Source organism: Molossus molossus, unplaced genomic scaffold (genome assembly GCF_014108415.1).
Source record: "Molossus molossus isolate mMolMol1 unplaced genomic scaffold, mMolMol1.p scaffold_m16_p_10, whole genome shotgun sequence".
NCBI classification, from domain to species: Eukaryota; Metazoa; Chordata; class Mammalia; order Chiroptera; family Molossidae; genus Molossus; species Molossus molossus.
In genome coordinates, this window is record NW_023425345.1 from 44966968 (window position 1) to 44982371 (window position 15404).

The window sequence follows — 15404 nt, forward strand, 5'->3', positions numbered from 1 at the left end:
TTCAATTATATTCATGTTATAAGATAAAGTTTAATCCCATTTTTATTTAAAAACTGAGCTGTACTCAATATTAGCGTCCAACTAAATTATCTTGAAATTTATTTGGCAGCATCCATCTACTGATTGAGGCAGAAGTACTACATCTTATAGTTCTCAAAAAAATTAGCAATACTATTCTTGCAGCCCTCCGAAAAACTCAGCGGTACTTACTCACAAGATAATCTTGGCGCCTTGGTTTGCATGGAGCTTTGCCACTCACTAGCCGGAGCACCTCCGCGCACCTCTCTGCTCTCCGAATGGGCTACAGCGCCTCCATCCGGTGTCCTTGCTGAGGCAACAAAGAGCCCATCACATAGAGCACCGCCCGTGGAAGGCGCCGTGGCTTCCCAACTGATAACCCTCTGCTTTATTTGGGACACTCAGACCTGAAATGCTGAAAGAAGGGTTACATTATTTCTCACTCGGGGTACGTAACCCTCCGTGAGTACATCGTGATTACCCTTACTATTGGAAAATACCTTCAACTTGACAAATTCTTGAGTAGCATCGTGCAGGGAACCAAGCTGTGGCGTCCCGTGTGGCTAACAGGCGTTTACTGGACTTTTAGCATTAGCTTTCGACTTTCACCAAACAGAAGAGACACTTCAGACCGTTGTGGCTAATGTACAGTACGTGACCAACCCCGCCCTACTCTGAGTGAATACTGGTCAGGGGCGGAGATGGTAACCAAACAGCATCCCTGCACTTGGTGACGTGGCCTGTTACCGTGACCAGTCCACAGCTGGGTAACAGTCACACGAGACTGCTCTCCATAATTCCAGACCGGTGAGGGGTAGGTGAGGAAGAACCTCCAGAAAGAGTGACCAAAATGGGGGGGAGGAGCTGATGTTGGGGAGCTTGAAAATAAAGCAGAACTCTCACTCTTGGCTGTTTTAATCCAATGTTTACTTTATTTAGCAATTTAAATAACTTTGAAGGAAGACCTCTGTTTTTAGCAACACAGGAATATGCTTTAAAAAAATTCAGAGATACTGATCTAAACCAGGATTTCTTAATCTTCCTCCCCCTGTCAGTAGCAATAGCCAGTATGGTATATGTCACTCCCAGCACCCCCCACCCCGAGTTCTCACATGGCAGCCACTGCTACATGTGGGGCAGCCACAGAGCCCACTGTCTCTGGGAAATCTTACTTTGTATCTCCTTTTGAGGTAAAAGTATCGATAGCGCCCTCTTTCACCCTCCCAAGTGTCCAGGTTTGGATGATACATGATTAGCGCACCCTGTATCAGTGAGTGACCAGGTCTACGGTGGACCTGGGGTCCTGGAAGTAAGGAATACGGGCTCACCACAGGGGAACAGATGAGGTGCCCCAGCCACACTAGCGACCTCTCACAGCACATTTCCCGCTAACCCAGAATGTGGGACAGAACGAGGCTGGATCTTGGTGGACCACATACATGAGAAGGATATTAGCACAGCGGACTGCAGGACAGCCCTGAGTTAGAACGCTGACCCCTCTATCAACTAACTCACGATGTGGGCAAAGTCATTTCCTCTCTCTTCGCCTTGTTTTCCTCAGCCAGACAGCAGAAATGAAAATTTTCCTTCAAGTTGTGAGGAGGATCGAAAGAAACAATGCATGAAAAGTGCTGAGCACAGTGGGGAGAAACAGTGACCAGGACAACGCCCAATAGTCCTTTACACTGTTATAGTGGACTGAGGCTTCATGTTAATTTATGTGTTATCTGCATTAACCTAACAATACACTTTCAAGCCAAAACGTGTTTAACTTAAAAAAAGTCTTTTAATTTAGGCAGAGGGTCAAACTCTTGATGGAATTTAGATGGTTAACAATCTAGTGGGTTAAATCTGAATGTAACCTTCAAAGACATAGTGATATGTGCACAATTTGAATCAGATATAATGTCATAATGTGGCAATGTGTGCTTACATCTGGTGACGGAAGGATAAAGGAGTTTAACGTATAGCTTCTAATCTCGCTGAGCAATTTATATTGTATTAACACAAATATAGATTATATCATTGTAAGTCAAAAAATGATGGCAAAACTCTTGAACCTCATTTTGAGGAACATTATATTTCTTTAAAAATTATAGAGTGGCTCTGGCTAGTCTGGCTCAGCGGTTAGAGCGTCGGCCTGCGGTCCAGAGAGACCCGGGTTCGGTTCCCGTAAGGGCACGTACCTCGGTTGCAGTTTGTCCCCGGCCCTGGTTGGGTTGTGCGGGAGGCAGCCACTTGATGTGTCCCTTTCACATCGATGTTTCTCTCTCTCTCTTTAAAAAAAAAATTATATAGTGAATGGATGAAGGAGCATACCTTTAAAATTAAAATGTAATTTGATTTCAAATGCTTATGAACAGAATATAGTTAAAAGTGGTAACAGTAGAAATTAACTAGCTAAAATTCAAAAGAAATAGTCTTCTTGCAATCCGTCCCATTTCTCCTAGCACCGAGAATGTCTCCTATAGAAACCGATGATGGAGAGTGAGACAATTACCCTCAGCACACCCTAATTTGGTTTTAGTTGCCTCTTTCTAGTGAAATCAGGGGTTTTCAGAAATGCCATATTCAACTTTGCTTACACAACTAGAACAATGTGAAATTAAATGACCAGAGTCCATTTGCAACAGAACCAGATCAAAGCATGGCAAGTTTTACTGATTTTTTTTTTTCCTCAGCTAATTCAGACGGTATCTTGGCCTTGATATCTGCAAGTTTGGTATTGTAAATCTGGTTTCTCAATTATATCACAGCACAGCTCACAGAATTAGCACCTCATGTGCCAAGAGAAAGTATATTTATCTGAAAATGCATCATGTTTTAATAAATGTAACATGTGGTTAAATAATGCCCTAAAAATGTGAAAATGAGGGCCATGTCCACGTGGCAGGGCTTGGGCCTCGGTGGCATTACGGCTCCTTTTCTTGCACCCCACGGGGCATTCTGCCATGGGAAATCCACCACTGCCCTGAGTTTTATTACTTTGGTGGCTGGAAAGTTTTGGTTTTTTTTCCATTAGCAAGTAAAATCTTTGTTTAAAAGAAGAAATTGGGAAGCTTACTTTAAAGTTAATATGTTGCATACACTTGATCTTCAGGGATCTAGGAGTTTCCAGTGAGCTCTCGTGAAGAAAGCAGGTTTACACTGCTCCATCCATTTTATCCGTAGCCACTTAAATAGAAAGGCCACCCAAGTCCCAAAACAGTCCACGTTAGTTAAAAGGTGTTTCCAAAAGAGGTTTGGTGTTTTTTTTTAAGTCCCCTTGGAACCTGGAATAGGCATTTAAAGGTTAACCAAGATGCCATTTTCTCTATTCCCCTCTAGCCCACTTTCTGCAGGGGCAAGTCTTAAATTCTGAACAAGACATAGAAAAGGAGGTCTTTTTTATTTTCTTCTCCTTTCTTTCTTTATTGATTTTGTTAGAGAGAGAGGAAGAAAGAGGGAGAGCGAGAAAGAAACATCGATGAGAGAACATCAACTGATCGCCTCCTTCATGCCCCCCACTGGGGACTTGGCCCACCACCTGGGCATGTGCCCTCAGCGGGAATCGAACCAGTGACCTCTTGGTGCATGGGTCGATGCTCAACCACTGAGCCACACTGGCCGGGTGAAAGGAGGTCTTTTTATTGCTACTTTACAAAGAGGTCACCTGGTAAATATTTCAGCTGGTGCTTTTTCACACTGGTGCATTTGCTCCCAACTTTGTAACAACAGGTTGATATTAACCAGCCCCCGAGTCCTCTAACAACCAGCTGGTAGAAGCGATGCATTTTCACATGCATGTCGTTCACACACTCAAAGTTACAGATGGCTCAAGAAATGCCAACTATAAACACCACCCCTCCGAGTGTATGAAAGGGTAATAGTCTGGGGTCACATAATGTAGTACAGATGGAAGTATACTGATACACAGTCAAAACAGGTGATCTGGATAAACCCACAACTCTTATCTATATGAAAATGTACCCAGTAAGACTCCTATCCCATACTTAAATGAAACTAAACCTTGTCAACCACAAAGTTCAGAATAAAGAGCTTTGATGTCAAACACAACATTCTGAAGCAACTTTGTTGTTGTTGCTGTTAACCAGGCATTTTGTAAATAACATTTATCTTCAAAGTACCATACACAGTACACATTCCCAGGTAAATAGTAAGAGTTCAGGGACAACTGTGTTGAATTAATTTATGACCCTAAGCATTCTTTCCTCTGCAATATATTTTAACATTTAAATTGAATTGACCGTGGCTTCATTGAACTAATCAAAGGCACTCCCTATCTTTAAGCTAATTTTATTTTCATTAAAATGGCCTATACAACATAGGTAACGTGAAACAGCTAGTACATCTACAGTACAGCAGGTCTGTGGGATGTTTTGTGTAGAGTGTCTGATCATGGAAGTCAAGGCTATTCTGAAGCACTGTGTGTTACAGAAAAACAGAACCGGAAAGTGCAAGCACCTGAATTTTAGTTATGTGACCTTGATGGCTTTTCATAATTTTTCTACTAATTCAATAGTATTTACAGTTTTCCTGAAGTAATAAAAAGAGGACCAACGTTCAACCGCGGAGTGAAAATTGTTGGGAATAATCATTGTTGACATGTGTACATTTATCTTAAAATTCTTCTACATCAGTTATGATCATTTTTAGAACAGGTGTTTTTTGGGGAGATAGTGAGGGTTCTGGGGTCACGGAGACTTGGCGCACATGGTAGCCTGACCTCCCACAGCTGGCCAGTCCTGGAGCCTCCACTTCCTGTTCTCGAAAACAGGGGCAACAGTAGCACCCACATCATAGAGTTGTTGATATGAACAGTGAAAATAAAACATACACAATACCATGCCTGCCACATGTAAGTGCTCAACAGTTGTTAAATGCCATTACTGTCAATGGACCAAGGTCCATTACAAAGGATGAGGGGACAATTGCCTCATCCCGAGAAGGTAATGTAGAGTATTTGAGCTGTCTTCTGTTTAACATAGAATGATCTTAAGTGTTTGAAAACATGTATCAGAGTGCTCTAGCATTTTAAAAAATATTATGTTTTCATTGCTTTTTTTAGAGAGAGAGGAAGGGAGAGAGAGCGGGTGGGAGAGAGGGAGGGAGAGAGAGAGAAACATTGATGTGAGAGAGAGCATTGATTGGTTGCCTCCTGTACACACCCTGACCAAGGATCGAACCTGCAACCTGGGTATGTGCCTTGACTGAGAATCAAACAGGTGACCTTCTGGTACAAAGGAAGATACCCAGCCAACACCAGGCACATTGGCCAGGTGAAGATTGCTTTATGTTAATGAAACCTCTGATCTGGATTGCGCTCAGCCAGTAGAATATGTAGGCAAGAACTCAGGCCAGAGAGTCATTCGTATGTATTTTCTTGGCACTTTTCTAGATCCTAAGTGACAAAAATTGTTTTAAAAATAGCTCTGTATTTGAATAGTCTATAATCTGGCATGAAGATGCACAATTGTAAGCTGATGCAATATGTTATACAAATGGAGGTATGAATGAATTTTGAAGAAAGTGCTGAGGAGCAGGCGGTGGTTGGGTGGAGGAGAGCAAGGCTAACCCTTTTGGGGGAATTCGGGGAAGCTTCACAGATGACATCTAAACTAGAACTGAAGAGATGAGTACTAATACGTACTGTAAACAGTGATGGGAATGTCCTTTAGGAATGAGGAGGACCACGCTGGGCACTCTCCTTCGTAGGGAACAACAAGAGGTCCCGTGCAGCTCAGAAGCATAGAGCGCAAGTGCAAAATCACGGCTAGAGATGTCCATGGGAGCAGGCTGGGACCACCTGTGAGGGCCTTGGTGGTGAACTGCTCCCTTCTCTCCTCCTCCCACAGTGGACGTCAAGATGCAGCTAGAGCCCGGCTGGTGTGGCTCAGTGGTTGAGCACTGACTCATGCACCAAGAGGTCGCTGGTTCCATTCCCAGTCAGGGCACATGCCCAGGTGGTGGACCAATCCCCAGTGGGGGGCATGTAGGAGGCGGCCAATAGATGTTCTCTCTCATTGATGTTTCTATCTCTCTCTCCCCCTCTCCTTTCCTCTCTCTCTAAAATCAATAAAGAAAAAAATTAAAAAAAAAAAAAAAAGATGCAGCTGAAGAGTCACTTAGCAACAAGGTCAATGGAGCACGCCAGAAGCCACGTATATGACAAGAACCTATTCAGACTCACCGGGACCCACGAAGACATGGCCTGGCCCGGCATGCAGTGGGCACATCACAAACACTGTCCCTTGAATCTGTTAAGCAGGGAGCGAATAAAGCAGTGGGCTGGGTCTCAAAATGCCCTGAACTTTCTGAATTGCTCTGTGCCTTGATTTCTTCAATTCCAAAATTAAGCTAAACATGATAGGAATTAAAGAAAAAAAAATTCTTTTTTAAAATATGTTTTTATTGATTTTCTTTTTAGAGAGAGAGGAAAGAAGAGAGAGATAGAAACATTGATGTGAGAGAGAAACATCTACCAGCTGCCTCCTACAACCCCACCCCCACTGCGGATTGAGCCCGCAACCTACGCATGTGTCCTGACCAGGAATGGAACTGGGACCTCTCAGTCCATGTTCAACTCCCCATCAGGGCATAAACCGAGGTTGTGGGCTCCATCCCTAGTTGGGGGCTTGAAGGAGGCAGCTGATAAATGTTTCTCTTTTACAACAATGTTTCTCTCTCACACATGCCCTCTTTCTAAAAAATCAACAAATAAAAAAGAAAGAAAGTAAAGCACATAGTACTTACAGCCTGATTTTACATCTGCCTTTAAATGAATTGCTAGAAAATTTTATATTTTATCAATCAGGGAGAAAGAATTTGATGTAATCAGAAATGTTTGAAATATAACAGTCAGTCAGATGCCATTTGATATCCTCCTTGTCCTTGCTCAGAAAATATCCATTAATACATCATTAGAATGGCCCACATGCAGAACACGGGCACCACCGAATGCTGGTGAGGAGGTGAAGCAACAGGACCTCTCATTCATTCCTTTGGGAATGCAAAAATCGTACAGCATTTGTGCAAAACAGTTTGGCAGTTTCTTACAAAATTTACTCTCACCATACCATCCAGCAATAGTTGTTCCTGGTATTTACCCAAAGGACTTGAAAATTATGCCTAAACAAAACCTTCACACGAATGTTTATAGCAGCTTTATTCATAATTGCCAAAACTCAGGAGCAACCAAGATGTCCTTCAGTAGGTAGATGGAGTAATAAACTGGTGCATCCAGACAATGGAGTATCATCAGCTCTAAAAGAAAGGAGCGATGAAGCCATGAAAAGACATGGAGGAACCTTAGATGCATATTACTAAGTAAAAGAATACAGTCTGAAAAGGCTACATCCTGTAAGATTCCAAATACATAACATTCCCAAGAAGGCAAAACTATGAAGACATTAAAAGATCAGTGGATGCCAAAGGTAGGGCAGGAGGGATATACAGGCAGAGTACAAAAGATTTTAGGGTAGTAAAACTATTCTGTGTGATACAATAATGATGGATATATGTCACTATATATTTGTCTAAACTCATAGAATGTACATCATCAAGAGTGATTCCTAATGTAAACTATGGACTTTGGGGGATAATGATGTGTCAGTGCAGGTTCATCAGTTGTATAACGGGGAAGGTTATACATATGTAGAGACAGGGAGCCTGTGGGACATCTCTATACCTTCCTGTCAATTTTTATGTGAACCTAAAACTGCTCTAAAGGAAAGTAGGGTCCTTTAAAAAAATCAATTTCCTGTGTGACGGAAATCAAGAAATAATAATTACATACCTAGTTATGTACAGGTAAGCTATCCAATGAACCTGTGAATGAGCTGTGCTATTTAAATTTCTGAAAGGACTGCACAGCTTCTTCTCTGTCACCACAGTCAGAAGACAGTGCTGGGTACGTCTCACATAAACCATCATGTAGATGGCTCTTTGCCTCCAACGTACCCCTGCTAAGGAGCCTCTCTGGAAAGCAGCCCCTCCCTCTACTCCTTTGTAAATGAATAGATGTGTCAGATTTAGACTTTTTGCTCTGTGGTATTACACAAGGAAACAAAATTACACTCAAAAACATTTTGGCAATTGTTTTTTGTAATTCACTTTGATTTTATTTGTAATCAGAATGTTTCTCTGGGAGTATTTTACTGTTGTCTTAACACAATTAACCCTATTCCTATGAAACTTTTATGTCAACACTGCATGATGATCCTGCAGGTGGCAAAGGTTTCATATGGAATTAAAGCACACTACTGATTATATTCAGAAGTTAAAAAAAATCTAAATGAGTGACCTCTAAAATTTTTTTTCATATTTTAATAGGCAAAATGGCAGCTGCTTGTCTATATACCTGTGAGTTTTAAGAGTTAAGCTAGAATAAAAGTTAAGAATGAAGTGTTTCTACTTTGCTACTTGTTTATAGGAAAAAAAATACTGGTCTTTTATTTAAAATGCTACCATAGGATAAAAATGCAATTCTTACAGAGGTCAGGTCATCCCAGATCCATTGCTATGACAGCTGACCTAAAACTGAAAATTATCACATGCTAGTAGGACCTGTTGCTCTCTCACGCCCATTATCTGAAAGGCAGACTATGAAGAATGTAAAAGATCGTGTTCACTGAAGACACAGTTTTAAATTAATGGAGAAACTCTCTTTTGCAATCAGATTTCAAAGATGGAAAAAGTCTGCTGCAAATTAGAAATACAAGAGCTTTGTAAATACTTGTATTTCGAATGATTACCTACTACAAAGGGAAGATAAAACAGCAGCTAGATAATGATACAAAATGTCTAGATGGTAGAGTCTCACACAACATTTTCTTTAGGAAGTAAAACTTCTTTTGTAGTTCTGAATGCTATCCTATAAAAACTGGTCCACTTTTCTTCCCTCACTCAGAAGGAGGAAAACCCAGCTTGGAGTTTTCTGCCTTGTTGGGGGTAGGGTTGATTCTTCAAATTATTTAGATCCAAAGTTAGGAAAGAGGAAGACTTTGCTAAATTGGAATCAATTATGGATTTTTATTTCTTCTTCTTCCATTGGTAGATGATGTAATTAATTATTTTAAATAAAAAACTGACAGAGAAGCAGACTCTCTTCGTTTTATTTGTTAGAAATGCCATGAATCATTCCTCCTAAATTATATTCAAGTCACTGTTTAGTATAATAAATCCTCAATAATACTCCAACTGTCTAATCAAATGTAAGTTCTACTTCTTCTTTTTTTTTGGTATGTGCCCCTAGCGGGAACCAAACCTGGGACTCTCTGGTCCGCAGGCCAACACTGCAACCACTGAGCCAAACCTGCCAGGGCTTAAGTTCTACTTCTTGAATCAAATTTCTCTAATGCTTCCTAGGGAATATGAAAGAGAGTCCAGCAATTCCTAAAGGTTCCAAACACTTCCCCTAATGAATCCCCAAGACACTAGAGAAAAGTACAAAACACAAAATTCCTATGTAAGAAAGGAAGGTTTTACACTGGCCAGGTGATGCAAAAAATTCAGTATATTTCATCCAATTAAGATTATAAGAAAAGTACAACCATGTTCCTTGAATATATGCCTTATTGCTAAATATCCCAAGGCTTTGTTTTTATTGCATAACAATAAACAGTGTTAAAACATGTTAGGTTATACCTTTATACAAATACTAGAAAAAATACTCTGGAACTCAGATAAATGATCTTTTAAACTCACAACCCCTTCCTCCTGCCCATGATACAGTATTATAAAAATAAATCAGAAAGGTTTAAAATTTTATCTACTAGTAATTTTTCCCATTTCATGAATATCTACCATCAACAACCTAAGCGATATGTGTTTTAATTCAGGAGAGAGGATAATGCTGAGTTCTAACCCTTGATACTTTCCAATTCACATAAAACATGGGCATTCGGAGCAGGCTTTTCAAATACAACTTAGTCATAGCTAATTTTGATTTATTTGCATATAGTTGACATGGTGTTTTTGATTTAATGTAAAATGAGCAATTGCTAATGATGGGAATCTCTTTCTCTACAAGAACATAACAGAATAAAGAGGGAAAAAACCATTATTTTTCATGTATTATAACATTACTCCTCATTGAAAATTTTCCATTATCCCAGCAATTCTACTTCTAGCAATAAATCCAAAGGAAGCAATCAGAGATGTGCGAAAAGATTTATGTACAGAGTATTCAGAGAGTACTTTTTAATACCGAAAAGTAAGAAGCGTCTTGAAGATTTAAGGAGATGGAATTGGTTAGGAACTGGTTTTCTATTCATGTAATCACTTCTGCAGCTACACAGTGATGCTACAGAGCCAGCACTGTCCAACACAAACAGAATGTGAGTGCCACTTCTAATTTTAAATTTTCCAGTAGGCACATTTAAAAAAAAAAGCAAAAGAATAAAATTAATTTTATCAACATATTTTATTTAACCCAATATACTTGAAATACTTCAACATGCAGTCAATATAAAAATTAATAATGAGCCCCAGCCAGTTTTTCTCAGCGGTTAGAGCGTCAGCCCACACAGACTGAAGGGTTGCAGGTTCGATCCCTGGCAACCAGTCGATGTGTCTCTCTCACATGAATATTTCTCTTGCTTTCTCTCTCTCCTTCCCTCCCTTCCACTCTATCTAAAAATCAATGGAAAAATATCCTCAGGTGAGGATTAACAAAACAAAACAAAAATTAATGAGAGATATTCTACTTTTTTGCGTTGCCTTTTGAATTGATGTGTTTTTTTTTGTTGTTGTTTTTTTTTAATAGCCCATCTCAAGTCCACTGGCCACCATCCAGTGCTCAACAGCCCATGTTGCCAGTGGTTACAGTACTGAGCAGAGCAGCTACAGACAATGTTTAGACATAGAAAATCATTACCATTATATTAAAATTTTAAAAGATTGTATGACACGTACAGTATGATTCCAATCATATGCTTTAAAAATTCATGAACAGGAGAGAGCGCAGAAGGGCACGTACCAAATGTTTCCAGTGTTACTCTGGGAAGAGGATTCCAGCCTTTTCTTCTTTGCTGTATTTTCTAAATGTCTGACGATACACTTGTATTATTTTGAAGTTAATAATCAACATGTTCATATTCTCCAATCAGCACTGATTAGATTCATGACTTTAGACATTCAGCTCTAATAATTCCATCCTTGCAAAGTGACTCTAGTTGTCCTTGTTCTGGATTTCATACCACTGAATACAAATTTCATTGTCCACAGAGAAAAATTCACCGCTGAGAACAAGACTTACATTTTCAGCATGAGCCCTAACACTGGCCCCTTCAATGTGGTGTGTGTAATTACAGTATAAGAACTGCAAGTAAATTATTTCATTGCCTGTTAAATAACGGGTTTTTAAGTCTAGACAACAAGTATAAATGGCCATTATTTATAAAGTTCCCATTCAAAGTACTCGGGGAACTGTGTAATAATAGGCCATGTGACTGTAACACCTCCTTGTACCCCCAAACCTCACACACAAAAAGAGAAGGCACATAAAATTGGTGAAGATGCCAAATACAGACAAAAGTCCACGTTGAAACAGTGAGACTGGACTGAAATGAATGTTGTTCGCACGGCGTCCACTTCACGTGGCAGAGACCTTACTCTGCTCACCCTTTGCACCGTGTCGCACCCACACACTACCCACCCCCAAAAGGCTGCAGGACAAAACCAACCCACTCTCCTCTTCAGCCTTCTCTGTCAGGAGCCCCCGCACTGGCTCTGCGCGGGGTAGCTGCGGAGGCATTCTTCATCGTCTCAACAAGGTTCCCGTGGCCCTGGCCGGTTTGGCTCAGCGGTTGGAGCGTCCGCCTGCGGTCCGGAGAGACCTAGGTTCGGTTCCCGCTAAGGGCACATACCTCGGTTGCAGTTTGTCCCCGGCCCTGGTTGGTCGTGCGGGTGGCAGCCACTCGATGTGTCCCTTTCACGTCGATGTTTCCCTCTCTCTCTCATCCTCTCTCTCCCTCCCACTCTGTCTGTACAAAGGATGGAAAAATGTCCTCGGGTGAGGATAAAAAAAACCAAAAAACAAAAAAACAAGGTTCCTGTGACCAGCAACTGAAGTCGTTTCAGAAAACATCTGACATTATTTTACTGAGATTTTACTACCTGAATTAAGTAGGAACTTACGGTTAGTAAGAAAATGACACGAAAATACACAGATAATTACAGATGGTGGTAAGAATAAGGTGCTATGAAGGAAAATAACAGATGAAGATGAGGAGGAGGAGTCATGGTCAGGAAAGGCCCCTTCACTGACAATGGAAAAACCCACTGCTGATGAGACCTGATGGATGAGAGGCGGCAGAGGGAGGACGTGCCTTCCCGAGGAGATGCCTGTTCTAACCCAGGGTGGGTGGGCACTCGGATGAATTAACGAGTCCTGTGTTGGCTACTATGGAAAGGGAGGGAGCCCTGGCTGGTGTGGCTCAGTTGGTTGAAGCGTCATCCGTACACCAAAAGGTTAGGGCACGTACCCTGACAAAATGGCAGAAGGTGGTCAGAAAGATCCCAACTTGTACGATCGCTGGCCAGTGACTATACAGTGGTGGGCAAAAGCAGGTTAATAATACTAAATAATACAGTAATTAACAAATACATAATAAAGCAAAAATAAATTCTGTTTCATGTACTCACAACTGTAAGCCTACTTTTGCCCACCCCTGTATTTGCCCAGATTAACTCTATATCTGGCTCCCTCTTTATTGAGGTTGGACATGAACTGCCCTCCCAAACTCAGGATCCAGTGCCCCAGAACTAACCATGAGTTGCTGGGTCCTATTTTCCTACATTCTTGTGTGCCCCCGTCTTCAGAACTTGGAATTTTTCTTTAAAAAAAAAATTTACTTTATTCATTTTTTTAAAGAAAGAGGAAGGGAGAGCGAGACAGAAACGTCCATATGAGAGAGAAACATCGATCGGCTGTCCCCTGCATGCCCCCCCCACCCCACTGGGGATTGAGCCCCAAACCCGGGCATGTGCCCTGACCAGGAATTGAAACGGGACCTCTCCGCCCACGGGCTACGCTCAGTCCACTGAGCCACACTGGCCGGGCAGAACTGGAAATCTTCCTTTGGTCCCTGCTACACCGCTCAGTTCTCACAGCTTCTCTACCGTGAGTCCCCGATGGCTCGTGCAGAGGCCCTGGGCCCCGAGTTCCCGAACTCTGCTCACCTGGCTGAGAAGCTGCCACCTCCTCTGGGACGCCTGAGGCTGAGGTTTCCTCACTGCCCCTGAGATGGTCACACATCACCATCTTCTACCTCTGCCCACTCCTCTTGTCCACCCTGTCACACCTCGGGCCTCTCCCTTACTTGGGGCGCGCATGCGAAGGTTTTTTGTCCTATTTGCTTTATTTATTTATTATTTTTTTAATTTAATTAATTATTTTTGTTACAGATGTTTCTCCTTTTCCCCTCACTGATACTCTCCTCCCCCAGTGTCCTATTGGCTTTGCAGACATTCAGTTTCATACCCAAATCATAGAAAATTTAATCCATTTTAGTGGGGGTAGGGGTACTGTAAGTATACATATCATTAACAACGGTATTAAATCAACTGTTTGGCAAAACTATATGTAATCTACCTAAAAGGGTTGTTTTGGTTCTTCTCAGTTCTTATATTTACAAAATTTCAACATAAAGATCCTATTTCAGTGTTGTTACAGTAAAACACATATGCCTACTGAATTATTTCAGTTTTCCTTCACTGGACATTGAGGTGAGACAACTCTTGAACAACTCTACCAAGAAACAAAAAACAAAACAGAATAAAACAAAACCCAGTAAACATAAACCCAATCAAACTTGAATACCAACAGTGTGGTTAGCTGAGGAGCCGTTTAACCATCACATTAATTCATTCATGCAGTAAATATTTAGGAAGTGTTTACTCTGTACCAGGCAGTGATCTAGGCCTCGGGGATACAGTGAAGAACAAGACACTTTCTGAATATTTTATATGTGCTGATTATCAAACTATGCTCTTCTTTGTGGAAACACCACTTAGTAAATCTATCTTTTATTCCTTCCTTGGTGACTCTGCCCAGAATATACTCCTAAAATGGTATGACAAGACTCCGTTGCTCAAAGAAGCATTCTTTCCACAGAAGCAGTCTTGTAACAGGAATATTAAAATGCAACTATGAGATCATCTAACTCAACCCATCATCAACCGACGACAAAAGGGAGGCACACAGAGGTTACAAATACTTCCCCAAGGGGATCGATACAGCTGGCATCTGTGCTGAAATAGTATTCAATCTCTTGATTCTTGATCCAGTGCTCTTTCTCCTGCGTGTCCAATATGGTAGCCACTGGCCCCATATGGCTATTTAAACTCAGAGTCAGAATCAAAAATGCAGTTCCTCAACTGCACTGTCGACATTTCCCGTGCTCAACAGCCACAGAAACTAGTAACAATCATATGAGACAGCAAATAAAATAGACTATGACCATCGCTGCAGGAAGCTCTCCTGGACAGTGCTCTGGGGTCTAAAACACACTGCTTGCATTATTCTAGCTCAGGGTTCTCAAACTTTCATATGTGTAGTTTCAGTGAAGATCTCTTTGAAATGCTGGTTTTGATACAGTCGGTTAGAGGTGGGGTCTGAGATTCTACAATCCTAATAAGCTTCATGCAACAGAACTGCTCCTGGTCTGAGGACCACACTTGGAGTATCAAAATTGTAGCTCAGTATTGTGGTTAATACTGCAAGGGTTAGTGCCTTAATAGTCTAATGCGTATAAATTTTTATCTTCCCAATTAGATATTAAGCTGCTTAAGGTAGAGCCTCTTCTCATTAATATTCATCACCACACCCTTTATCACGGACTGCAGTGTGGGACACATGTGCGGTGAGTTTTCCTACCTGTAAGTGCATTACATTTGGTGCTAATTGCTGCAATGCTATACACGAACACACTGTTTTTTGGGGGTTTTTTGTCCTTTTTAAAGATATCAGATCTTTAACCGAACCATTTATTGCCTTTGATTTCCCAAAAGCCAGATACTGGTAGCTACACTAGCAACTTCAAGAAAACACATGGGAATTATACTATTTAATGGCTTTAAATGGGATTATAAATTTCATTAGGGCATACATACTTCAAATAATTCAATAAATAATTGAGAAAAAATATATAATGTTTATTTGATGGCTGAAGAGATGCCTAACAGTCTCCTGGAAGTACAAACAAATGGAATATCCAAGCTGTGTCTTAAAATTAGAAAATGATTAAAATATTCACAAAAATAATACAATCAGAAATGTTACCTGTGTGTATGACTGAGACCTTACATACTACCCTGAAAATATTGAGCAACCTTTTCTTTTCTTTTTTTATCCTTACCCAAAGACATTTTTTTGCACTTATCTT